Raw genomic sequence first — 25,604 nt, 5'->3', positions numbered from 1 at the left:
GAAGTATTTTACAAATTTTTAACTGTAGGACAAATGCAGGCTCCTATAAATTAAAGAAAATGTGGGAATTCATTAATAGGCTTTGATTCATTTACGAGTCCGAAAAATTTCTGTTGCCTGACATGATTATTTTTCAGAGAATTTGGAATTGTAAATGGTTGTAACACAAAAACAAACTTTTTAGTAAAAAAAAAAAACATTAGTTAAAACAAACCATTTTTAAATACAAGGAGTTATACAACCATCAGGAGTCTTTGATTATGTTACTTTAATTGAAAATATTCGGTCTGAAATGAACGACAAAAAAAGTATTGTACTTACTAGAGATTCAAGGGAAGGGCTCAAATAGAATTAGAAGCATGTTGTTATAGCGTGAAATTATTTAAAAAAAAAAGGGATGATTGCCACTTTTGGTAATTGGAACTTGATTCTTTGTTAGCGGGTAAAATCAAGTAACAGACGTACCAATTGCACGAAAAAATACAATAATTCATGATGTTTTATAGTTCATTTATTGATTTGCTGGCTAAAGCTTTGCCGTGTTTAGATTAAGTCTAACACTTCCTTTCATGCAGTACGAGTTTTTGTTCTCTTCAGTGGTTGGAAGTAGTGACGCTACTGTAGTAGCTACATTTTTTTAGTAGTTTGTAGTGTAGTGCACTACTTTCGAAAAAAAGTAGAGTAGCTAGTAGTTCAATAAAGAAAAAAGCAGTTTGTAGTGATTTCAAAAAACTATTTTTAAATAAATTAAAAAAAAAAAAGAAACGAGGTTTCAAATGAATCTGACTGGTACAAGTCTTAAACGAGTAAAAGTTATACCAATCTGATTCGTATGATCCTGAAAAATACTAGCTAACCTCAGGCATATTAATTTGACGCCATACGTTATTCCTGTTTGACACCATTAGTTTGTTTGGCAGCAAAATGTTCACATTTCTCCAATATTTGCCTTGAAGGAAAGAATAAGAGATAACTGGCAATTTTTAGAACCGCATTTGTATTTTCTGGCGGCAGAGAATGTACCGTGGATGAGCATTTAAAATTGTTTTAGGCCCTGACCAGTTAACAATAAATATTACAGTGTTCTAGAAATGTATGATAACGGAAATTTTTCTGTTTCTTGGAAACTTTGCACGTCAAGCAAAAAGCTTTCGGCATCAATGTCCTTTGCATATACAGTCGAATATCAACTTACGCGAGGGATTCGTTCTTGGCATCGGTTGAAAAAGCTGCGTTATTAAATAAAAATACTGCTAGGATACATGTAATCAATGGGAGAGAATGGCATGAAATGAAACAGTACGGTATGTATAGTATGTAGCAATAATAAAATACAGCACAACAATAGTACTGTACAATAGATGCAGTAATTATATTCGACGAATTTTTAGTTGTTCAAGCATTTAAAAAATCTTTAAATTTCTATAGTTGTCAGAAATTTTATATTTTTCCTTTCATTTTCAAACTTTAGATAAACATCCCACTTATGTGAAATTATGTTTCATCAACGTCATATTTAGAATAAAAAAGATACAGAGTGGCGATTTGCACGGTAAACAAAGCAATTTTTCAATAGTACGGCGTGAGAAGCTTCCGCATTTCAGTGATGTTAAAGAATAAGTCCATACACGATACTAATATTTAGTACCCAATAAAGAAGGCAATATTTAAGCCCCCCGATTCAGTTCCGAAAATTTTCATGTTGTGGGTGAGGAACTTCAGTTTAAAATTGTACATAGAAGTAAAGTAAACATTCTCAGTTATATTTCATATATTGGACATTTATTAATGTTTGGTTTTTAATACCAGTACCATTTTGGATATTTTTCCTATTACTTTATTTTTGTTCTTTTAACTGATTGTTTTTTAACATATTAACATAATAAAAGTTGATTATCAAAAATTGTAAGTTTTTGAGGTTATTCGTTAAAATTGAATAATTGTTTTTATTCATTTTATCTGTGGCGTAAGAACCGAGATGGTATCCATTTCCAGAGCAGTAACTTGAAGCTAAAAATCAATTAATTAGCCCTTATAAAATATAAGTTCCTACAAAATCAACTCCTATAATAGAAATTAAAGTTTTTCTCTTTTGCTTAAAATACGTTTTTCATCATCTAAATCAATTTTATTTATATGTATGCCTAAGTAAAATTTAAATCAAATTACGCCTGCATCTATTTACATTTTCAAGTAGCCCGAGCTATATTTCTTGAATGAAATATTCACTGTCGGGAAAGAATTAAAAACTTGAAGGTTGAAGTCTTAACTTTTAAATCCAACTTTCAATTTTTAATTTCTTGCAGGAAATATTCGTAAATATCATAAAAAAAAGGTTTGGAATGACAAAGTGATTCAGTAAAATTAAGGAAAAATATATACTTAGTAATATTCCATGTTCAAATGAGCTAATTTATTAATCTAAACCACTTTTTAAATTTTTTGGTTCAATCCTCAAATGGGTGTATGTGTATGCTTTTCAATTATTTATTTTTTAAAAAGTAGCGACTACTTTTCAAAAATAGTTTGTAGTTGCTACATCTTGAAAAAAGTAGTTTTAGTTAACTACATTTGTAATATAGTAATAGTTTGCTACAAAAAAAACATAGTTTTTCCAATCACTCGTTCTCTTATATAAAATTAATTTAAGAACTAAACATGTTTGTGAATAGTAACGGATGTATAATTTTTGGACAGGACCTTCAATAGAAGGCTAGTATTGATCAAAATTCTCCAATTTATTATATCTCACAAGTGAAAAAATATTTTTTTTTGCTGATTCAAATGTACTATGATCCAAAAAAAATCAAAATGTTAAAAAAATATTTTTTTCTAATAATGACAATAAATGCTTTGTGTTGGTAATGGACATACCTTTCCCAAAAGGTTATTAATAAGAATGAAAATAATTGACAAAAAGGTGTGCATGATAAAATCAAATTTTTAGTGCAGGATTTTTAAAATGATGTCGAACATGGTTGTCAATATTGAAAGATAAGAAAAGGTCAGACTGGACCGTTAAAACGGCCCATGCAATTACACAAAATCAGCCCTTAGCTTAGGGATAAATCTACCCTTCCCCTCCCTCCTTGTACATAATCTTGCAAGTTTAAAGGAATTTTACAAAATAGGAGAAAAGAGCAATAAAATGAATGCAGGGCCGTCGCAAGTTCAAAAGCTTGTGGAGCGTATTAGTTTGGCGGTCCCTCAATTTTTAACCAATTTTAACAGAGACAGAGAAGAAATATCAGCTTCTGGTTTAGGAGAGTGTAATTACAAGATTGAAGTATTAGCAATATAAACCTAATTGTAAGTGTAATATTCTCTCAGACATAGGGAGTTTGAGGATTTCTCCCCCCCCCCAACGTTTTCGAAATTGTAGTTTTATACACGCCGTTTTGGACAATCTTTAGTAGCATTGGGGGAAGGGGTGGGGGAGAGACGTTTGAGGGCCCTCACTCAGTAAGTTTTGAATACAAACCTGCTTAAACTGTCTTATGTATTTATTTGGTGTAGAGTTGATTATATTTAAAGCTTCCACAATTCAATTTCGCAACCGGGAGGGGGGGGGGGGCACCCCAGAAGGCTGATTAGAATGTTTTTTTTTAAAAAGATTTCTTATAATTAAAGATATAAGAACTGAACGTGCCTTAGGAAAACGAAGTTATTTTAGAAAGGCAGGGGGAATAATGTTGCAAAAAAAAGCTAAATTCTGTTGAAAAGAACCTTGAAGTGAAAATTTTCAATAGTGGCATATTTTTACACCCCACACTTCTTATTTCTTTCATTACCTCTACCTTTTTTTTCTTTTTCCTATTCTGTCCAAAAATAAGACAGTCTTAATGCTATGCTATGGAAGCCCCTTTCCCCCGTCAAAAACTTTTCTAGAGCCTCCACATCTTGTTTTCAGGGTTTCAATTTCAAAAACTTTTCAGGAGAGATCTACCCAACACCTCGCATTCTAAAAGGATCGAAAATCATTTAATATTGCTTTTTTGGAGCTTCAAATTTGAAAAATTGCTGGACCCCGTAACGTTACCAAATATAGTCGACAGTCACGTTTTTAAGACGTCAATTACGAAAATTTTTCGAACAAGGGACCGAATGCTTTTGTAGGAAATCTATGAATGAAAAAATTACAATTTCGAAAAATTTAAGGGGGAGAGTGTTTAAATCCTTTGTCACTAAATATTGCTTAAAATATTTTTGATTAAAATATTTAATTTCAAAATACTTTTGGAAAGTGCCGCAGAACCCTATTGATCTGAATAAAATCATCAAAGTTGGTCTGTAACTACATTTTTTGAGCAGCAAATTCGAAACATTGGGCGGAGGGAGAATCAATTTAGATCTATTCTACAAAAATGTCTGCGAATATTATTTTCTTTAAGCACAAAAAAATACAACAATGACCAAAACGGTTTTTTAAATTATTTTCTGAGAATTGTACTTGCAGAATTTGTAATGCATTTTTTTTTAATAAGAAGCATTAAGACGCAGAGTATAAGTTGTTGAAAATCTCACATTTTTTATGGTCAATTTTTTAATGACTAATGTCACTACAGTGGCGGATTTACTAGGGGAGCCGGTGGGGGCGACCGCTCCCTCCATTACCTTCCTTTTCTGAAACCAATAATATGGAATTGAAAAAATGACTAGCAGTTGCTTCCATTTTAATCTAGTAAATTCCATAAATTAGGGGAGAGTGGTAATGAATGGGCCACTAACAAAATATGAAAAAGTATTCGCATTAAATTATTTTAGATGCCACTAATCGATAGAGTTATTTGTTCTACTAAATTCATGCTATTTTCTCAATTGCTTGAGAAAAGCCATTTTTCCCCAACAGAGTACGATAGTCAAGAATCTGATTGAAAATGATTTTTTTCCCTTTTCAGTAAAATATATACTACCTAAAAAATATCTATCATTTCACTGCAGGTATATGCATTAGCAGGTCTTTCCATATCTGTAAACTAATTTTAAGATGTATTTTGATGATTTTTGAATTTCATGCATTAACCCATTAATGCCTAGCGTCCCTTTTTAGGGACGGTCCAAAAATTGTGTCTCAATTTCCCAAAAGTAAACATTTCAACTCAATAATTGTGCTCATTTATTACTTTAGTATTGTTTCAATTCGTTACTAGCAGACGGCAGCACATAATCGTTATAAAGTGTGTTCTGTAACCATTTTGTTATGATCTTCGTGAAGAATTTCATTGTTCACAATGTCAAGAACAAAAAAGTAAGTTTTCAAAATTTTTAACAAGTAAATCAATTTGTATTTGATACATATGTTACTTTGATCAATATTTCAGTTTACCTTTTCTTGCATTTTTGTAGATTTTAAAAATTTTATGGATTTTATAGCAATTTAAGAGCGTCCCTAAAAAGGGACGCTAGGCAGTAAAGGCTGCATTGTTGAATCATTGCTAGTTTCTTGCTTAGAATTCATAATTGGCCTCAGAAGAAGTTATTAAATGTTTTTAGACTAAAAAATAGGCAATATGTTTTATTTTTAAAAATTAAAAAGACTAATTAATAATAAAACTACCTTTTTTAAAGATATTTCAGTAACAACTTTTTCTGCAATTTCGAAAAATACTTAGGTAAATTTGAAAAGCTAACTGTTTCAAAAATTAACTTCTTTGAAACCCGAGTTATTTTTTGACATTAATAATCTCACTAACTTATTGAGATTTTCTCATTGTTTTGTCCGACTTTGAAGAAGCCTTAGCACTTCTGGAACAGCTCTCTGATGATAAAGAATTCAAGGAGGCTGATATATGCATTTGTCCACCTTCACAAGTTAGTGAAATTACTGACGAATACAGTGAGCCGGATGACTCAGTTGATGTTAATCAATTTTCAGGTCAACAGTTGAAATCTTCTGCTACAATGACCATTAGAAAAGTTAATCAGGGTAAGGTAGTATGTGTTGGAGATAGTCAGTCAAGTGACAGTGATGATGTTGAGCAGCATCTTCCAAGCAAACGCAGAAAAATAAAGAAAAAAAATACAGAAAGAAATTGGGTTAAGAAAGATATATCCATCAGTAAAAAAAAAAAAAAATAATAAAGTATGGAATGTGGAAACACCAAGCTTTTTGAATGTTGAATGGACACCAGTGTCAATATTTGAAGAGTTTTTTACAGATGAAATACTGGATGAATTTGTTTTTCAGAGCACCCTCTATGCTCGACAAAAAAACAATACATACTCTTCTATAACGCGAGAGGAGTTGCGTTTATTCTTGGCTATCCTATTAACAAGTGGATATGCATGCTTGCCCCAGCGGAGACTCTACTGAAGTCCATCAACTGATGTCAACGACATAGCAATTAGTTCTGCAATGAGTAGAAATCGGTTTGAGCAAATTATGCAGTATTTACATTTTGCTGACACCAAACTCAACAAAAATGACAAAGTCGGAAAGTTTTTTTTTTTTTTCAAGTATTAAATCGTCGGCAAAAAAATATTTGTCGTTGAAAAAGCATGTACCCTCTGATACCTAGCGTCCCTTTTTAGGGACAATTTTTCTGTTATTAATAAAACATTTATTTTTTGCATTAGATTTTTTTAATTATTTTTCCTGTCTATTAAACACTATTTGCAACCCGTAAACAAAAAATCTTTGAAAAAAAAAAATGTCAGGCATTAATGGGTTAAAAATACCTGAATATAACTTCAGAAGTATAGGTGGGGCTGAATGGGCCACTATATCATGGTTATGGCTGGGCCACCAAAAAAAAGGGTTTTTCTTTCTTTTTTTCTGATTTTCTTTAATATGAAATATAACTGGCTGTCATAGATTTAGATTACTGTCTTGTTAGAATAGGTTTATAGTAATTTCCAAAATTTGCACATTTTAACCCTAAGTAAGATTATCTATTAAAAATTCTATAAATGATTAAGATGAACTGTCCAATTATTGACCCCACCTGCCAGTATATCACCATTTTAGTTTGATATGAGTGATTTCATCCAGTATTTAATAAATAGGTTAGAGTAGAATAGTGTGCTTTTGCTTTGTTGATTTTATAGTTTTTTTTTTTTTTTTAATGTCCTATTGTTTGCTTTTGTAGACTGGTGTATATTTAAATCAAACATTCAAAAACAATTCTCTATTTGAAAATCTAGGCAATAATTCTTATTTATTATTAACAGATTGTCGATGATAATATTGAATTTTAGAAGCGATTAAAATTTATTATTAAAAAAAATAATAATAATTAAAAGTAAGTGTAGTGAAATTGATAAACATTTTTTGCTTGTGTTTTTATTTATTCATGAGAATTTTTGAAAAGATTAAAAAATTCCGCATGTTTTTATTGAATTCATTTAGTAGCCCATTCTTTAACCATGGGCAGGGATGAATGGGACAAATTTCTATGTTTTTATTTTCTATTATTATACATTATAGACATATTCTAATCCAAGTTTTATGCCTTTTTTATGTAACCAAATAAGTAAAGTAACTATGGAGCAATTTTGAGCTAAAAAAATATTAGAAAAAATTACAAAAATTAAAAACCAAAAATTGGCCCATTCATTACCACTCTCTCCCAGCTTTAAATTGGTTTAAGACAGAAATGTAGTCGAGGATGAATGGCGTTACTAGCTTTTTAATTTTAACCCAAGCTCGCCCCTCCCCATTTTTTTAAACTTTAACAACACTGCATGTCAAAAAATGCCTTCAAAAAGCTTCTGACAATTCTTGCTGATTCTTATGTAAAGTGTTCCACTTTTTGGAAATGGGGACCCCCATTTCTTTCTTAAATTTTTTTCTCCAGTTTTCGACAGTTTCATAGCCATTATTTTTATTTGGAGAAAAAGGGAGCGGTATATTAGCCATTAAGACTCTTCTGAGGGGCTTGAGAGGTACAAAGTTCAAAAGTATAAATATTTGGAGCAAGTTACAAATACAAATACAAAAGTGACGACCCGCAACAGGCTCTGGGCCCAGCTAGACTGGTCCTAGTCAATTTACAATCCCCAGTGAAGATCAATGGCCCTCTTAAAACTGTCTTGTTAACTTGTCTTAAAGTTGTGAGACTCATGGAGGTATTACCCCCTCCTACAAATATTTAAAAAAAAAAAAAAACGTCAAAACCGATCTATTTTTCTTAGGGGCTTGTTTTACAATGTTTTCACTTATTTTCGGCATTAAATCAGAGTGTAGGACTTACTCCTAGGAGCCCATGTTCGAAAAAAAGTTCATGTTGTATAAAAAGAATATTAAAAAATATATATTGAAACATTGTATTTTGCATAACAAAAACCATGCCAGTAGCACAACCAGAGGGAGCAGAGTAGAAGGCTGAGAAGAATATCCTCACTATCAAAAAGAAAAGTACTCAACTTGGGAAAACGAAGCAAATTTAAGTAACGAAAAAAGAATGTTGGGGAAAAAACCCTAATGTCTGAAAACAAAACCTTAAAATAAAAACTTTCAATAGCTGTACATAATTGATAAACTTTCAGACTAGGGCCTAGCATCTAAATCGTCAAAAGTCGTGTTTTTAAAACGAAAACATGTGTGAGACACTTACGCAACCCTCTTTAAGTAGAGTAAGCGGATGCTCCTGCATGAAATCTGAAAAAGAAAAAACTACGATTTCGAAAAATGTAAGTTGGTGAGCGGTTGAATCCCTCCCCCTAGTATCACTGAATATCGCTTAAAAATTTCGTTTCTTAGGACTGCAATTTCCAAAAATTGGGAGTAGGGGTGATCAATTTCGCTCTATTTATCAAAAAAAAAAAAAAAAAATCTATCGAGGCCAGTGCTTGATTTTTAAAAATTACCGCTGAAGTCCACTCAAACCTTTCCTACCCGTAACGTCACCAGAGACCGTCTAAAACTGCAATCTAGGACTAAAATTTCAAAATTTGTCGGGAGGAAGACCACCAGATTCTCAATCAAATGGGGAAAACTTGATGGGTGCCCCCCCCCCCCAAAAAAACTATTTTTTGGTTGCACCACTGACATGCGCTCACTTACATGTCAAAGGTATAATTTTTCAAAGACCGAGGGGTGGGGGGATTAACTCCCTACCCCCTCTACATTATGGGTCTTGGGGGTGACTTTCAGGGTTTTAAACCGCCACCCCCTTGAATAGACTATAAATCTGCCCCTGCGCCACTGTATCGAGCCATGTCAAATTTTTATCAGTCTGGAATTGCAACATATTCAAGTTTGGAATTGTCCTCCATTGCAAGTGAAACAAATTCTGATGCAGTATTAACTATGCCTTGAGGGCTCTGCCAATGCCATCAAACATTCTTTCGCAAGAAAAGTTACAAAATAGTTTCAAGTGATCTTGAGAATGTTTAATTTTTCAAAGAATTTTAATTTCAAAACTTTCTTTTTTGTTTAAACTAAGAAGAAACTCCATCTGAAAAGATATTACTTTTCAATATACTATGTATTCATATTCAATATCACGGGACGTGGGAGCGTCCCGGCCGCCAAGGAAACCAAACGTCAGCAGCCAACAAAAGGAAATCCACTGCCAGAGACGAAAGAAAATAAAAGCGACCAAGAACAAGTTTACACGACAGAACAAGTTGGGGTTTTCTGGGTTTTTCACCCCTCTGTATCTCAGCCCCATGAAGACCTCCTGGAGTTGATTTTTGGTATACTCAATCTCTAGTGGCCCCTGACGACAAATACAAATACAAATGTGACGACCAGCAACAGGCTCTGGGCCCAGCTAGGCTGGTCCTAGTCAACTAATTAGTCCTCAATGAAGATCAATGGCCCTCTTAAAGCTATCCAATCCCTCGCTCATTACCGCCTCTTCCAATAAGCTATTCCAAGTGCCCACGACCCTGCTAAAGTAGTAGTTTTTCCTGATTTCCAAGTTAGCCTGAGATTTAAATAGCTTAAAACAATGACCCCTTGTCCTGCTTTCCCCGCAAAAATTTAATCCATTTACATCTTTCATTTTGATAAATTTAAATAACTGAATCATGTCCCCTCTGACTCTCCTTTGCTCCAGCTCCAGGCTATACATGTTAAGCCTATTAAGTCTGGTATCATAATCTAAATCTGAGAGTCCCCTTACTAATTTAGTTACTCTTCTTTGAACCCTTTCCAATACAAAAATATCTTTCTTCAGATAAGGCGACTAAAACTGAACAGCATACTCCAAATGAGGTCTAACTAAACTTCTATATAAAGGCAGAAGAACTTTCTTAGATTTGTTTGAAATAGATCTATTGATAAACCCAAGCATTTTGTTGGCTTTGTTACTAGCAATACTGCACTGTTGACTAAACTTGAAGTCCTGATTTATAAAGACACCCAGATCCATAACATTTTCTGCCTGATTTATGACTGAACCCTGTAAACGATATCTCATACGCTTATTTCCATGACCTAAGTGTAGCACTTGACATTTCCCTACATTAACTGCCATACCCCATTTATCTGCCCACTTAGTAATATGATCTAAATCCTCTTGCAGCTGTTTTACTTGTTCTTCATTTTCGACAATCCCCATAACTTTTACATCATCAGCAAAACAATTCATGCTTCCAGAAATATTTTCATTGATGTCATTCATAAATATAATAAACAAAAGAGGCCCTAAAACAGATCCCTGAGGAACCTTATCACTCCAATTAGAATGATTTCCTCTCACAACTACTCTTTGCTTCCTATCAGTGAGCCAATTTCTAACCCAAAGCAAGGCCGTACCCAGAGGGGGGGGGGGGCCTAACGGGCCCGCCCCCCCCCCCCGAAATCCGAAATGTTTTGTACCCTGAAACAGAAGAAGGTTTTTTTTTTTTTCTTTTTTTAAAATTCCTAATGTCAGAAAAGGAAAATAACAAATTTTTTTTAATTCTTAATTCTGCTAATGCTACTATTCAAAATTTATAATATTTTGAAGAAATACAGAAAAAGCAGTTCTAGTTCTCATTAGCTGCAAGGCACACTTGAAATTTAGACCTTTAATTAGGACTTCCTGCTCTCTTTCCCTATTCAATTCAGGGCAGTCCAGGGTCAAGGCAAGCCCTTTGTCAGTTCGGTAAACTTTTCAAGTCTACCAAACTGACTTCTGTGCACTTCCTCCTCCAGAGGCGTGCGCAGAAATTTCGGGACTTTCACAAATACTTTTTTTTGGGCCCCCTCCATATTGTTTACCCATATTTTCAACCCTAGGTTTAAAAATATTGGGCCCCACTTAAGCTCGGGCCGGGCCAACAGGTGTCCCTTCTCCCCTCTGTGCACAACCCTGCCCTCCTCCCCCTAAAACTCTTATAAAACTTACACTGTACTGATTTCGAGCCGGGGACTCCTCAAAGGCTGGGCCCCTAGTATCCGATTAAGCGAGTATCTTGTTACCAAGATGTGCCAAATTCAGCTCCTTGATACATCCTGAGTAAAAAATGCAAAAATCACGATTCTCGTGTTTTTGTAGCATAATTTTCAAGATCATTTTTGTGACTGATATGTTTCTTGTCTTGCATTTATTTAATGCCGAATTCTGCCGAATTCAGTATCATGGAAGTTCTTTTGTTATTGCTTGTTTTTTTTTCTTACTTCTACTGCATACTGTTAATACCTTAAGTATGAGGAAAAAAAGTAACACTTACTCTACTCTCTTTCATTTTCTGCACTACTTGTGATTGAAAAAAAAAGTTTGTTTCGAGAAATTTTTCGTTGCATTTATTTTTAACTTAAAACGGGTGTGTCTTACAAAAATCTAATTATCTTGTAAGACTGTGCAATCAACTTCTGAAAAGTGTAAATAATAAGCTTCAAATAATTTCAACTGTTCGAGAGTCTGAAAATTATTTAAGTTTAGGAAATTCCTTGAAAAGTTCTTCAATTTTGTATCTTATCAAGAAAATAAAGTATGAATTGTACAAATGGCAAGAATATTACTCTACCGTTCTTATTTTCTGAATGTCTACATTATTTCTTTCAAACTGTTTTGTTTAATTTTCATACCGTAGGGCATTTAATGAAAAAGAAAATGGGGCTAGGGGGAGTGATCAAAAACAACAAACTTCACTAAAAGCCGATATAAGCAGATGGCGGGGTGCTTCTCTTTTCTCCTCCCTCGTTTTTCCTCTCTGTCCATCAAGTTCCATGATTTGTCGAGCAAGAAATTTTTATTTTGTTTGATCTTGATTTGCAAAAGAATGTATAACTTTTAAAAGACTTTGTTTGCCTAATTTTTTTTTCATATTTTTGTAGTCTCAACTACCTATAATATAAGGCCTCAAAATACAAATTTTTTTTTCAAAAATTTCTCGGGGGAAAAACCCCCGAACCCCCTGAAATTATGGGTGTTCTACATCCGACTTAAAGGGACACTCTCCTGTTATCTTTACCACTACAAGGTGCATAAGACAAATAATAAGAAATTAAAATAACAACAGTCCAAACAGTGGAATCATTAAAAATCGAGACAAAAAGTCTTCTATGTTAATATTTTTATGCGTTTGGTGTGTCTATATATACTATGTGTGTGTGTGTGTGTGTTAGGGCAATGTGCTAATCCGGGCCCCTCCCGAAAAATATTTCTGGATACGGCCTTGACCCAAAGTAAAGTTTTCCCTCCTATTCCTATGTCAGCTAACTTGCTGAGAAGAGCAACATGCGGTACCTTGTCAAAAGCTTTTTGAAAATCAATATAAACATCCACACATTTTTTGTTATCTAAAGCTGAAGTAACCTTGTCGTAGAAATGCAATAAATTAGTAGTACAGGATTTACCTTTCCTGAAACCATACTGCAAACTAGTCAACAGACTATTAGTCTCTAAGAACTTCATGATCTTAATTTTGATCAAAGTTTCGAAAATCTTACAAATCACCGAAGTCAAACTTACAGGTCTATAATTCCCAGCAACACCTTTAGACTCCTTCTTGAAGAGTGGCGTTATGTTAGCGAGCTTCCAGTCCTCTGGCACCGTCCCCGAGTTATAAGAAGCATTGAAAATATTCAAAATAACATCCACTAATTCCTCTGCACATTCAACTAAAATTTTTGGATAAATATTATCTGGTCCCGGAGCTTTAGTTGCTTTAATCTTTTTCAAATGAAATAAAACCTCCTCCCTGGAAAATACAAAATCCTCAAGCTGTATAATAGCTTGTGTCTTGTTAGTGTCAACTGTTGAGATACAGTTATCGTTAAACACATTGGAAAAAAAGTTATTTAGAACATTTGCAATATCCCTATCGTTTTGGATTAAATTTCCATACTCATCAACCAAAGGCCCAATTTGATTGTTTCGAGCTTTCCCAGAATTAGCGTAAGCAAAAAACCTCTTAGGGTTCCTATCAATGTCATCTGCCAGCCTTTGCTCCAATTCCCTTTTCTGAATCCGTACCAAATACTTAAAATTTCGCCTTGCCTTACCATACGAAAGTCAAAGTTTTTTTTAAGTATAAGTTGTAATTCCCTTTAAAGGGCTACTTTTATTCTTTTTTTTTCTGTGAGGCTGTAAAAGCATTTTGGCAAAGAAAGAGCCGTGTTAAACAGTTGCCAAATGTAGAGTCCATAACCAAATTTAGAAACTTAATAAAAAATAGCAAATTTAAATTTCCATGAAACTTATTTTAGAATATTGTAACACCATAGGTGAAATCAGAAAATATTCAATTTAGTGATATAAAATGCATAAATAAAAATTTTAACAAAGCTTTTCTTCTAATTATTGTTACGGACTTTACAACCACCATTTTCACAACTTATAATTTTTTAACGAATGCACTTTTTGATTAAAATTATTATATGTATTAGAGATAATCCTTTACTTTATTTGTCCCAAGCACCAGTTTTGGCTTGAAATTCAGTTCAAGTCACTATTGAAGAAAAATTCAATGTCGAGTCCGTAACGATAAAAGTTATATTTTTTTGATGCTTTGATTGCGATTACATGGATAAAATATGAAGTAAATAAAGAAAAAAACATGACATGCATGTCCTTTGGAATATGCTTTTTCAATCTATATAAAAATTTTAAACCTTTTAACAAGTTTTGTTACGGACACCCCTATGTCACAAATCCCGTGAAATGCCCCAGAAGCTTTAAATTATAAGCTAGCCGCTTTTCAATGGTTTAAAGAAACTGTTCAGCGTGCAGATACACTCCAGTATTGTAAGGCAAGGCGTCATTTTAAGTATTTGGTACAGATTCAGAAAAGGGAATGGGAGCAAAGGTTAGCAGATAACATTGACAGTGATCTTAAAAGGTTTTTAGCTTATGCTAATTCTAGGACAGTTTGAAATAGTCAAATTGGGAAACTGGTTAACGAGCATGGAAATTTAATTCAAAATGATAGGGATATTGCAAATGCTTCTAACTTTTTTCCAGTGTGTTTAATGATAACTGTATCTCAATAGCTGACACTAGCAAGACACAAGCTAACAGCTTGAGGATTTTGTGTTGTCCAGGGAGGTTCTTCTCCATTAAAAAAATAATAATAATAAAGCAATGAAAGCTGGTGGGGGATCAGATAATACTTTTCCAAAAATTTTAGTAAAATCTGCAGAGGAATTAACAGATGTTTTTTTTTAATGCTTCTTATAACTCAGGGACAGTGCCAGAGGACTGGAAGCTTGCTAACATAACGGTGCTCTTCAAGAAAGGGTCTAAAGTTAATGCAGAGAAGTATAGACCTTTAAATCCGACTTCAGTGGTTGGTAAGATTTTTGAAAAACTTTGATCAAAATCAAGATTACAAATTTCTTGGAGACTATTGGTCTGACTTAATACGAAAAACATTTTTAAAATATCGAAAGAGAAAGATGTTTTTAAAACTTCAACAAGAGATGTAAGAGGTTTGCAATGATCAAAGCTATCATTTTAAATCCAATTACTTTTGACTAAATGCTTGATTTTGGTATATTTTAATAAATTAATGCATAAAGGATTTATTCGGTAGGTGCCGCTTAATGTGATCACTTTGGGACAAATACAATTTGATAACAATAACCAACTGATAACAATAGCCGAAAGAAATCAAGGAAGCACAAAATGAAGATTGTTTCAATTAAGAAGCATACCACTACAAATTAAAATTATAGTTACTCAACTCAACGCAGTTTAAAATAATAAATTAGCAGAATGACATAGTTCATTTTTTCCGCATTTAAAATGGGCAAACAATACTATAGCCATCCATCTAATGCTAAAGTATTTTTTGCCCATTTTAAAAGTCAGAAAAAAGTTTTTAAAGTTAAGCTTTTTCTGCATTGACGGACCATTTACTCGCGTGACATTTTCTCTGACATTCGTTAACCACAGTTTCAAAGCAGATTCAATTACACCATCATTGACAGCACGGTTCCGCTTGTTGTTTGAATTTTCAATTTGTTTTCAATCACATCACATTTTTTTTTTTTTGTAACTTACAAAGTAATGGCTGAGAAATATTTAGATGTACTGCCTTGACTATCATGGTTGAATTGTCAAAGTTTTAAAGAGAAAAATTCTTCTGCTTTACTGATGAGAGGGAACTTATTTTCTGGGAAGCTACTTGTCAGTGTTTGTCTTTGTATTTCTGTTGGAAGGATAAAAAAAAAGAGCAAAAATTCAAAATCTATGAAAAAGGGATGACAATAAATGAATATACACTTTTTACAATATCTGATTTTCTTAATGCATGTTAATATACAAGTGTTCCAGGTCTTTGCGATTCTGATATAACATAAGGCGAATGATAACATGAACCATAATCACATTAAGCGGCTCCTACTGTATATTGGGTTGTTCGGAAAGTAATTTAATTTTTTCCGACAGGATTTCATTGCATTTTGTGACACCAAATTTCACACTTAAGGCTCTTCTATACCGTCCATCTTGGTTTTCGACGCTAATGCTTTCTCTACGGGAAAATCTGCTACCTAGTCAAAGCATAACACGAGAAATTACTGGAATATTTTCATGTGGTTTGTTTTAAACGATGGCTATGACACAGAACTAGAGATGTGCTTCTTTATTTTTTCTGCAGTTATTTTGAAATTTTTTTAATAACATTTTAAATTTTTAAACGAGTATTTTCACACGTTTGAAAAATGATATGAAAAAATGGAAAAAGGAGCGCATGAGATTGAACATTTCTCTTTAAAAACATATTTTAAGTTTATTTCTGAGACAATTTGTTTTATTGATATTCTCCACGTAGTAAAGAGTTGTTTTCGAAAAATTGTGAAAAACTGCGAGAAACACGCCTTTCACCAGACCACGCCCATTTCCTCCCACTTTGAGGGACCACTTTCTCTTCTCCCCCAGGGTCTTTAGGGTCTTGTCTGCTGCTTCTCCGCTCCTCCGCTTTGCCTCAATAGAAGGCAATAAAATTACTGAATCCCTACTAATGACCATTCATTCTTTGTCGTTTTGTGTGTTGGTCTTGTATTTCTGTGACATTGACGAAACTCGTTCTAAAAAGAACAGTTTTTTTTCTTTTTTCGAGTTCTATTCGATAAGTTTTTGAAATTATTTAGGTGATATATTTTTCAAATGCTGTTTTAATATAAGTACCCCCCGTTTAAATGAAGAAGTTATTTTCTTTGAAAAATCAGTGAAAATTACCGTATTTTAAATTGGAAAAAAATTCGAAATGCCATTTTTATTTATGTATTTCTTTATTAAATTATTAATTTAAAAAATATATAGCCAAGTACAGTGATTGTGATTTATATCTCGATGTGAAATTTGCAAAAATATAAACCAATTCACTTAAAATACACTAGCCACATTAGGGGAAGTGGCAAGTAAATCATGAAATTTCCCGCTCCTAAGTGTATGTGCAGCAGAATGAGATTAATCTGGAGATTATACATACAGAGTCCGACTAACTAAAAGTGAGGCCCAAGGCCCACAATAATTTTGAGGCCCCCTGAAGGCTATTATTTTAAAAATGTGATTTTTTTTTGTTTAGTTTTAATGTTATGCAAAATTCTTTAAGTAATTCGGGGCCCCTTAGGAAGAGAGGGCCCCAGGCCCAGGCCTAGTAGGCCTGTGCGGTAATCAGGCCCTGTATACATATTCCGCAGAGATTATTCAAAATGGGGTTGTTTCCTTCAGTCAAAAGTACTATTTTTAGTCATTGAAATTGATAGAATAAGCAAAAAATAAAAATAACATGAAGCGAGAAAAAACTTTCATTTTCCAGACGCTTATTTTTTAACAAATTTTTTAACGTGTCCGATTTTGAAAATAAGACGTGGTCTTTATGACGTCACAAATGATGCACTTAGGCTCATCTGTGTACTGCGTTTTCACGTTATTGTAATCAAGAAGCGAATTAAATATCACGCTCTACGAATGGCAACAGTGAATGGCATTTCATCATTTGTGATGTCATCAGCAGAAGCGTACATAATAGAAGCCCACCGATTAAAATAAATTTTTAAAATTATTAAACTTAGTCAAATTATTTAAAGAACGGTCAGATCCTATTCGCATCTCCAGAACTCGAATACGCTACCTTGCGGTGATTAACAATACTAAAGAAAGATGTAAAACATTCCATTCCACGTGTTTTCTTTGGGGTAAATTACAGGATTTAGCCAGTTTGTTGTGTAATGTAATTTCAGAAGAATAGAAAAGAAAGCTTTCCACAAACACGATCAAAAATTACTGTCATTCACTAAGCGTCAAAGCTGGTTATAAGTTACGGCATCTGTTTGTTTTACCTTTTTCTTCCGCCATTAGACAGTGATTGCAGCGTCGCCTATAGTTTATTGGAGTTGCGAATGTTTTTAAGCATGCTCTTTCAGAAAAAAAAATAAAATACTTTTAATTTTGGAAACAACCCCATTGCCACTAAAGTTGGGAAATAGTATTTACTAATAATAAAGCTGAAAGTCTCTCTGTCTGGATGATGTCTGGTTGTCTGGATCTCTGACGCGCAGAGGGCCTAGACCGTTCGGCCAATTTTCAGGAAATTTGGCACAAAGTTAGTTTGTAAGCGTGGGGTGTGCACCTCGAAGCAATTTTTCAAAAATTCGATTTTGTTCTTTTTCTACTCCAATTTTAAGAACATTTTCCCGAGCAAAATTATCATACGATGGACGAGTAAATTACCAAGTTATCATAACGTGGAACCGTAACATGGTGTAAGCCAATTGACGAAAAATTCACCATACATTTTTTGTAATTATACAGGCGAACCATAAGACTTTTTAATTTTCTACTACAGGCAAAGCCGTGTGGGTACCACTAGTATTTAATATTTATCAAATATATTCCTTGACTCGTAGTGGTGAATATAATAAAAGTCCATAGCTTTATTAAAATCCGGTCAATTTGTATAGAAAAAATATTTTACTTGACAATGTTCCAGAACTAGCAATATTAATTAAAAATAATCGTCTCTTTCTGGAAGGATCAGATATATCACACACAAGGATGCCTTTGAAAATGAAGTTTAGTAAAAAAGTTGGTAATAATTCTGAAAGTCACAGCAGAATGAGTCTGAATAGGTTATCTTACAAGAAAATGTTTTTCTTTAGAATATTGGCTTAGTTTGCTTTTTGATATGGAGGCTTTGTGTGTTGTGCATTTACTTTCAGATTTTTAATTTTCAAGACTTTGACATTATCTAGAATTCTAAATATGTAATTAAAGTTGAAGTTCCGTTTTGTTCAGGTAAAAATTAAATAGTTAATAATATAAACTTTTTTTTATAGAATTAATACTATTTATTTGCAACCGAGCCATTTTTCTTTTTTTAGACGATTGAGTTTTCTTGTGTTGCTTGAAAATGTTCAATTTTTGCAATTAAGATCTCATTACTCCACAAATAATCCTAATTTATTGCACTATCCACAAAGAATAGGAAATTATGTGAATAATCTAGTAAATTTGATAAACATTACATAATGTATCATATTTACCAAGTCTATTGAAAATTATGAATAATCGTCGCTAGTTATATATAATCAACAGTTTGTTTTCGTTACACACACACACATAAATAAATATAATATATATACATACACACACAAATGTGAGTTCGATCGAATCTGCCATACGAAAGGGGGTGATAGATGAGCCCAAGTGGAGCATAGAACCACCCATTATCGTGTCCAATCCTTAACCGTAACCGAGTTTTGGTAAATTTAAGGAAAATGAGTAAAAAAACAAAATTCTGAGAAAACGGCCGATTTTTGAAATTCTTGTCGGACATACAAGGAAAATAAGTACATATTTGGAAAGAGCAGACTAAATCCTACAAAATGATACCTTTCGCATTAAGATAGTCGCATTTTACCGAGAGCTACAAGCTTTGAAATATTGGACACACTCAGAATTAAAATGGTGCCAACATTTTTAATCGACATTTTCAAAAACAACCGTAAGAGCTACAATCGGGCAAATCTACCAAAAACTGGCCCATTCCATTAGCTTTCAGATGATACAACAACAAATCATATTGGGCTTCATGTTCAGCTGAAATTCACGCTTTTGTTTGAAACAGTGTAAAAATCTGCATTCGTTAAAAAAAGGAAAACCAGCGAAGAGTCGCACTTTTCTGTTTTGAATTTTCTGTTTCACGATAGCATGTTGCTTTCTTTGTTTAAGAAAATGATATTTTTATATAAAAATAATAGTTTTAACAGTTTAATAAAAAGAAAAAACACACGAGATAACACAATAACACGAGATAAAAAATGTTACACCAACTTCAATTCGTACATTTAATAAACCTTCAAAATTTGCAATAGCTGCAAAAATTGGTCACCGCCACACCTGATACACGCTCTTGCCCTTCTGCGAAAGGAAACAACCGTTGCTCTTAAAGAAATTTCATTCCTTAGTTTCCCTACTGCTTCAGCAAGCCGGTTGCTCAATCCTTGCAAACTTGCTACTTCCGTTTTGTAAACTTCTTGTTTTAAGAATCCCCAAACAAAGAAGTCCACTGGCGTCAGGTCTGGGGATCTAGGAGGGCAAGGGATGGGGCCCATACAACCAATTCATTGGGGATACTGTTCAGTTAGAAATTCCCGAACGGCATTTGAAGAATGTGCAAGGGCTCCATCGTGTTGGAAAATGATTTCCGCTCTCTCCTGAACAGGAATAGTATCAAGAAGGTCAGGCAAATGATGTTCAATAAACTCTAAATATGAGCTTCCTGCATTATAAGACCTTAAAACGTATACAGACCCATCAAAAGACTTCCGATTACGATTTATGATTGTGAAAAATATCGTTTGAAAATAAAAAGCATTTGTTTAACAAAACAATTAATGATAAAAACTAAACAGAATTATTCATTTGCCATAATATTTTATGTATCGTTTGCTTCTTTCTGATATTTTGTAAATGTGTTTCGAAAATTGCGAGAATTATGATTCTTTTTACAGTAAGTCAGTAGAGAGTGTGTTTTTAGTTTCTGAAAGTTTTCGTTAAAGTTTCAAAAGATAAGTTGCTGTATTCTTTTCTCGATTTTTGGGTATGTCTCGATTTTTTAACGAAGAGTATGCTGATATGCATTTCGTGTACGGATTTTGTGATGGTAATGCTCGCAGAGCCGAGAAAGAATACCGGCTCCGTTACCCAAATCGTTCTGCATCTAATAGATGTGTTTGCCTCTATACATCGAAAGCTCAGAGAGACAGGTTCATTTGGTACGTTGTTCGAGAGGGGCCAGGATCACCGTTCTGCCAATGTTGAGGAGTATGTGCTGGACCGAGTAGTGGAAAACCAAAGTGTGAGTTCACGCTCGATTGCTATAGAAGGTGGACTATCACAATGTAAAGTGATGAACACATTGCACCAAAACAAGTATCACCCGTATCATTTTACTCTAGTACAAGAACTGCGCAATTCAGATTTAGAAAAGCGGGTAACATTTTGCAGATGGCTACTAGCCCAAGACACTGAAGATCACCATTTTCTAAGAAAATATTGTGGACAGATGAGTCGTTGTTCACTAGAGGGGGCATCATATATTTGCATAACTGGCATCATTATACTGAACATAATCCTTTCTTAACCCAAAACTCATCATTCCAAACTCGATTCAGCATAAATGTTTGGATTGGCGTAATAGGAGATCATTTAATTGGTCCGTATGTGTTTCGAGGTAACCTAAAAGGAAACATATTTAGAGTTCATTGAACATCATTTGCCTGACCTTCTTGATGCTATCCCTGGAGAGGGAAGAAATCATTTTCCAACACGATGGAACCCTTGCATTCTTCAAATGCCGTTCGGGAATTTCTAACTGAACAGTATCCCCAATGGATTGGTCGTATGGGCCCATCCCTTGGCCCCCTAGATCCCCAGACCTGACGCCAGTGGACTTCTTTGTTTAGGGATTCTTAAAACAAGAAGTTTACAAAACAGAAGTAGCAAGTTTGAAAGAATTGAGCGACCGGCTTGTTGAAGCAGTAGGGAAACAAAGGAATGAAATTTCTTTAAGAGCAACGGTTGTTTTCGTTCGCAAAAGGGCAAGAGCGTGTATCACATGTGGCGGCGACCAATTTCAGCAGCTATTGTAAATTTTGCATGTTTATTAAATGTACTAATCGATATGGTGTAACATTTTTTTGTTATTGATTTTTCTTTTGTGAAAAGCACGGGAAAGTAATGCTTCTTTTATTTCTACGAATCGTTATCTCATGTGTTTTTTCTCTAAATTAAATGTTAAAACTTATTTTTATATAAAAATATCATTTTCTTAAACAAAGAAAGCAACATGCTATCGTGAAACAGAAAATTCAAAACAGAAAAGTGCGACTCTTTGCTGGTTTTCCTTTTTTAACGAATGCAGATTTTTACACTGTTTCAAACAAAAGCCTGACTTTCAGCTGAACTTGAAGCCCAATATGATTTGTTGTTGTATCATCTGAAAGCCAATAAAATGGGCCAGTTTTTGGTAGATTTGCCCGATTGTAGCTCTTACGGTTGTTTTTGAAAATGTCGATTAAAAACGTTGGCACCATTTTAATTCTGAGTGTGTCCAATGTTTCAAAGCTTTTAGCTCTCAGTAAAATGCGACTATCTTAATGCGAAAGGTATAATTTTGTAGGATTTAGTCTGCTCTTTCCAAATATGTACTTATTTTCTTTGTAGGTCCTACAGGAATTTCAGAAATCGGTCGTTTTCTGAGAATTTTGTTTTTTTACTCATTTTCCTTAAATTTACCAAAACTCGGTTACGGTTAAGGATTGGACACGATAATGGGTGGTTCTATGCTCCCCTTGGGCTCTTCTGTCACCCCCTTTCGTATGGCAGATTCGATCGAACTCACCCTGTATATATATATATATATATACACACATATTCTTTATATATATATATATATATTGTAACGGATTCGGTGCGACTTCCACTTTCTTGAAATGAAGACACAGTTCTTGATAAAAGAACAGGAAATTTATTTACACTATGTACAGGAAAAATCGTCAACAACTGCTAAATTATTCATCAGCAATTAAGCAATTATCACACAACACCGTAAACTCAACGTTTACACACGTATTTACTTCCAAATACGAAAACAACACAGCGAAATGCCTTGCTATAAACAGAGCAAATATGCTCTCCTTTCGAAATCTCAATTGATACGAACTGCTTTATCCAGCGTAACCGCTTATATACACACCGAAAAGAGAGCTCTCAAAGATTCCAGAAAATGCTACAACGTTCTACAACTACACTTTCATTGATAAAATCAGTGAATGAAATAAGAAAAAAAGAATAGGGGATTGTATACTTTAACCGAATGAAAAGGGGTTGTATATTAATTACGGGAAACTATTTACAGGTTACATTACTACAATAATTACTATTTACAGGATTTGTAACATTGCCCCCTTCCTAAGGACTGCACGTCCCGGGCAGTACAATCCTCAGAAAGGGTGCCAAACTTCTATCACAAGTTTACAAATATACACATTAATTAATAACTAACAGATACAGAAAACACAATAATAACAAGAAATATTACTAAACATTAAAAGCAAAAATTATCTACAACTTTTATGTTATCAACCATGGTTGTTTACGTAATACTCATGAACTATGGCCATAGTATGGGGCTAACCAATGATAATGTACAACCCTAGGTTTTGCATTAGGCGATTTTTGGATCCTCACTACGACGTCATTCAGTCGGTTAAGGACTTTGTAGGGTCCATCCCAATGCGACTGCAATTTGGGTGAAAGACCTTTCCGTCGGATGGGATTCCATAACCAAACTTTGTCGCCTTCGTTGAATTCGTGTCCAGTAGACCTTGTGTCGTATCGGGTCTTCATCTTCTCCGCCGCGATGTTGATTCGCTCTCGTGCGAAGTTATGAACGTTTTCCAACCGGGCCTGGAGATCCTGGATGTACTCCTCAGGCGATGCAGGCGCATCCGGAGGACGACCGAAGACGAGATCACAAGGTAGCCGAAGCTCTCGTCCGAAGAGCATCTGAGATGGGGCATATCCGGTAGTCTCGTGGACAGCACTGCGGTAGGCCAGCAGGAACAAAGGTACCTTCTTGTCCCAATCCTGTTGATTTCTGGATACCATAAGCGAGAGATTGTTCAGGGTTGTGCGGTTAAATCTCTCCACCATGCCGTCCGATTGTGGGTGTAGTGGTGTTGTCCTAGTTTTCTCAATTCCGAAAATTTGACATAGGCCCTTAAACACAGCAGAGATGAAATTCCTCCCTTGATCGGAATGAATCTGCAAAAGTGTTCCATATCTCGAGATCCAATGTTGGACTAGAGTCTCTGCTACGGTGGTAGCCTCTTGATCTGGAATGGGATATGCTTCCGGTCATTTGGTGAAGTAGTCGATGGAAACAAGAATGTATTTGTTCCCATCAGCAGTTCTTGGTAGAGGACCCAGGATGTCGATCCCAATTCGTTCGAAAGGAGCTCCAACGTTGTACAGATGTAGCTTCCCTCTGCTTCTTTTCTTCGGTCCTTTACGAGCAGAACAGGCGTCACAAGAATGGCACCACTTCTCCACGTCATCCTTCGCCTTGCTCCAGAAGAAGCGCTCCCGAACTTTATGGAGGGTTTTCAACACACCAAAATGTCCTCCAGTCGCACTACTATGTATTTCTTTCAGAACATCTGAAATCCTTGATCGGGGAAGTAGTAACTGCCACCTAGATGTTTTGCCGTCATCAGATTCCCATTTTCGGTACAGTACGCGGTTCCGTAAATGGAGTGAGTTCCATAAAGCCCAGTATCTTTTTGTTGCAGGGCTGAAGATGGAAACGTCCTGCCAGCTAGGGCGCCGACTGTCACTTTCCATGAACTCCAAAATTGGTTTTATGTCGGGGTCTTCAAGTTGATCTTTTCAAACTTGGTCGTCCCTCCATGGATCGGGTTCTGATGATATTGGAGTCACTGTCACCTGATAGGCGGTAGGGCTAGTCGTTCCATACTGTTTCTCGATTCGGGAAGAATAATTGCAGTTCTCAGGAGAGGGTCTCCTTGATAAAGCATCTGCATTACCGTGAGACAACCCTTTCCGGTGCTTGATCTCCATGTCATATTCCTGGAGCCGCTGTATCCACCTGGCTATCTGGCCTTCTGGATTCTTGAAGTTCAAAAGCCAAGTTAACGATGCATGATCTGTCCGAAGCAGAAACTTTCGGCCGTAGAGGTAATGATGGAAGTGTTCTACAGCTTTCACTATGGCCAGTAACTCCTTTCTGGTGACGCAGTAATTTCGCTCCGACTTTGATAAGCATTTGCTCCAGTAAGCGATGACATGTTCATTACCGTCAATTTCTTGGGATAAAACAGCTCCGATGCCCTCGTGGCTCGCATCAGTGTCCAGGATGAAGGATTTTTCAGGCTGAGGATAGGCGAGGATAGGCGTTGATGTTAAAGCCTCCTTCAGTCGTAGAAATGCATATTCGCATTCTTTGGACCATTCAAACTTTTGCTTGCTCTCCGTCAGCTTATGCAAAGGTCGTGCAATGTTGGAAAAACCCTTCACAAACTTCCTGTAGTACGTGCAGAGCCCCAGGAAACTTCGCAGCTGATGGATGTTTTCGAGACGACTCCAACTCTTGACCGCAGATACCTTCTCTGGATCGGTTTGTACACCCTCAGAAGAGATGATGTGACCAAGGTAGTTCACTTCCCGGCGGAACAAATTACATTTGGACGCGCTAAACTTCAGATTGGCTTCCTTAAGCTTTTGCAGCACCTTCCTAAGATTTGCCAGATGTTCTTCGAAGCTGTGTCCCACGATGATGATATTGTCTAAGTAGACCAGACAGGATTCGTAAGAAAGTCCTCTTAACACTGTCTCCATAAGACGCTCGAACGTAGCTGGTGCATTGCAGAGGCCGAATGGCATCACTTTAAACTGCCATAAGCCTAGTCCAGTTGTAAACGCTGTCTTTTCTCGGTCCTCAGGGTGTATCTCAACCTGCCAGTAGCCGCTCTTCAAGTCGAAAGTCGAAAACCACTTGTGTCCGGAAAGAGTGTCCAAGGTGTCGTCTATGCGTGGAAGAGGGTAACTGTCTTTCTTGGTGATTTCATTCAGCCGTCGGTAATCGACACAAACTCTGGTGGAGCCATCTTTCTTTCGGACTAAGACGATGGGAGAAGCCCAAGGACTGGATGACGGTTCGATTACATCATTCTCCTTCATCTTTTTCAGGAGGGT

General features: G+C 35.1%; 1 protein-coding gene across 2 annotated transcripts in view; it reads right to left on the bottom strand.

Annotated features, from left to right (window-relative positions):
• The window catches only part of LOC129218555 (E3 ubiquitin-protein ligase MARCHF7-like), a 64,546-nt gene that overhangs the window by 24,259 nt on the left and 14,683 nt on the right, over positions 1–25,604 (bottom strand). The gene's annotated exons all lie outside the window — the stretch shown is intronic.

Source organism: Uloborus diversus, chromosome 3 (assembly GCF_026930045.1).
Source record: "Uloborus diversus isolate 005 chromosome 3, Udiv.v.3.1, whole genome shotgun sequence".
Taxonomy (NCBI): Eukaryota; Metazoa; Arthropoda; class Arachnida; order Araneae; family Uloboridae; genus Uloborus; species Uloborus diversus.
This window is presented reverse-complemented; position numbering and strand designations above follow the sequence as displayed.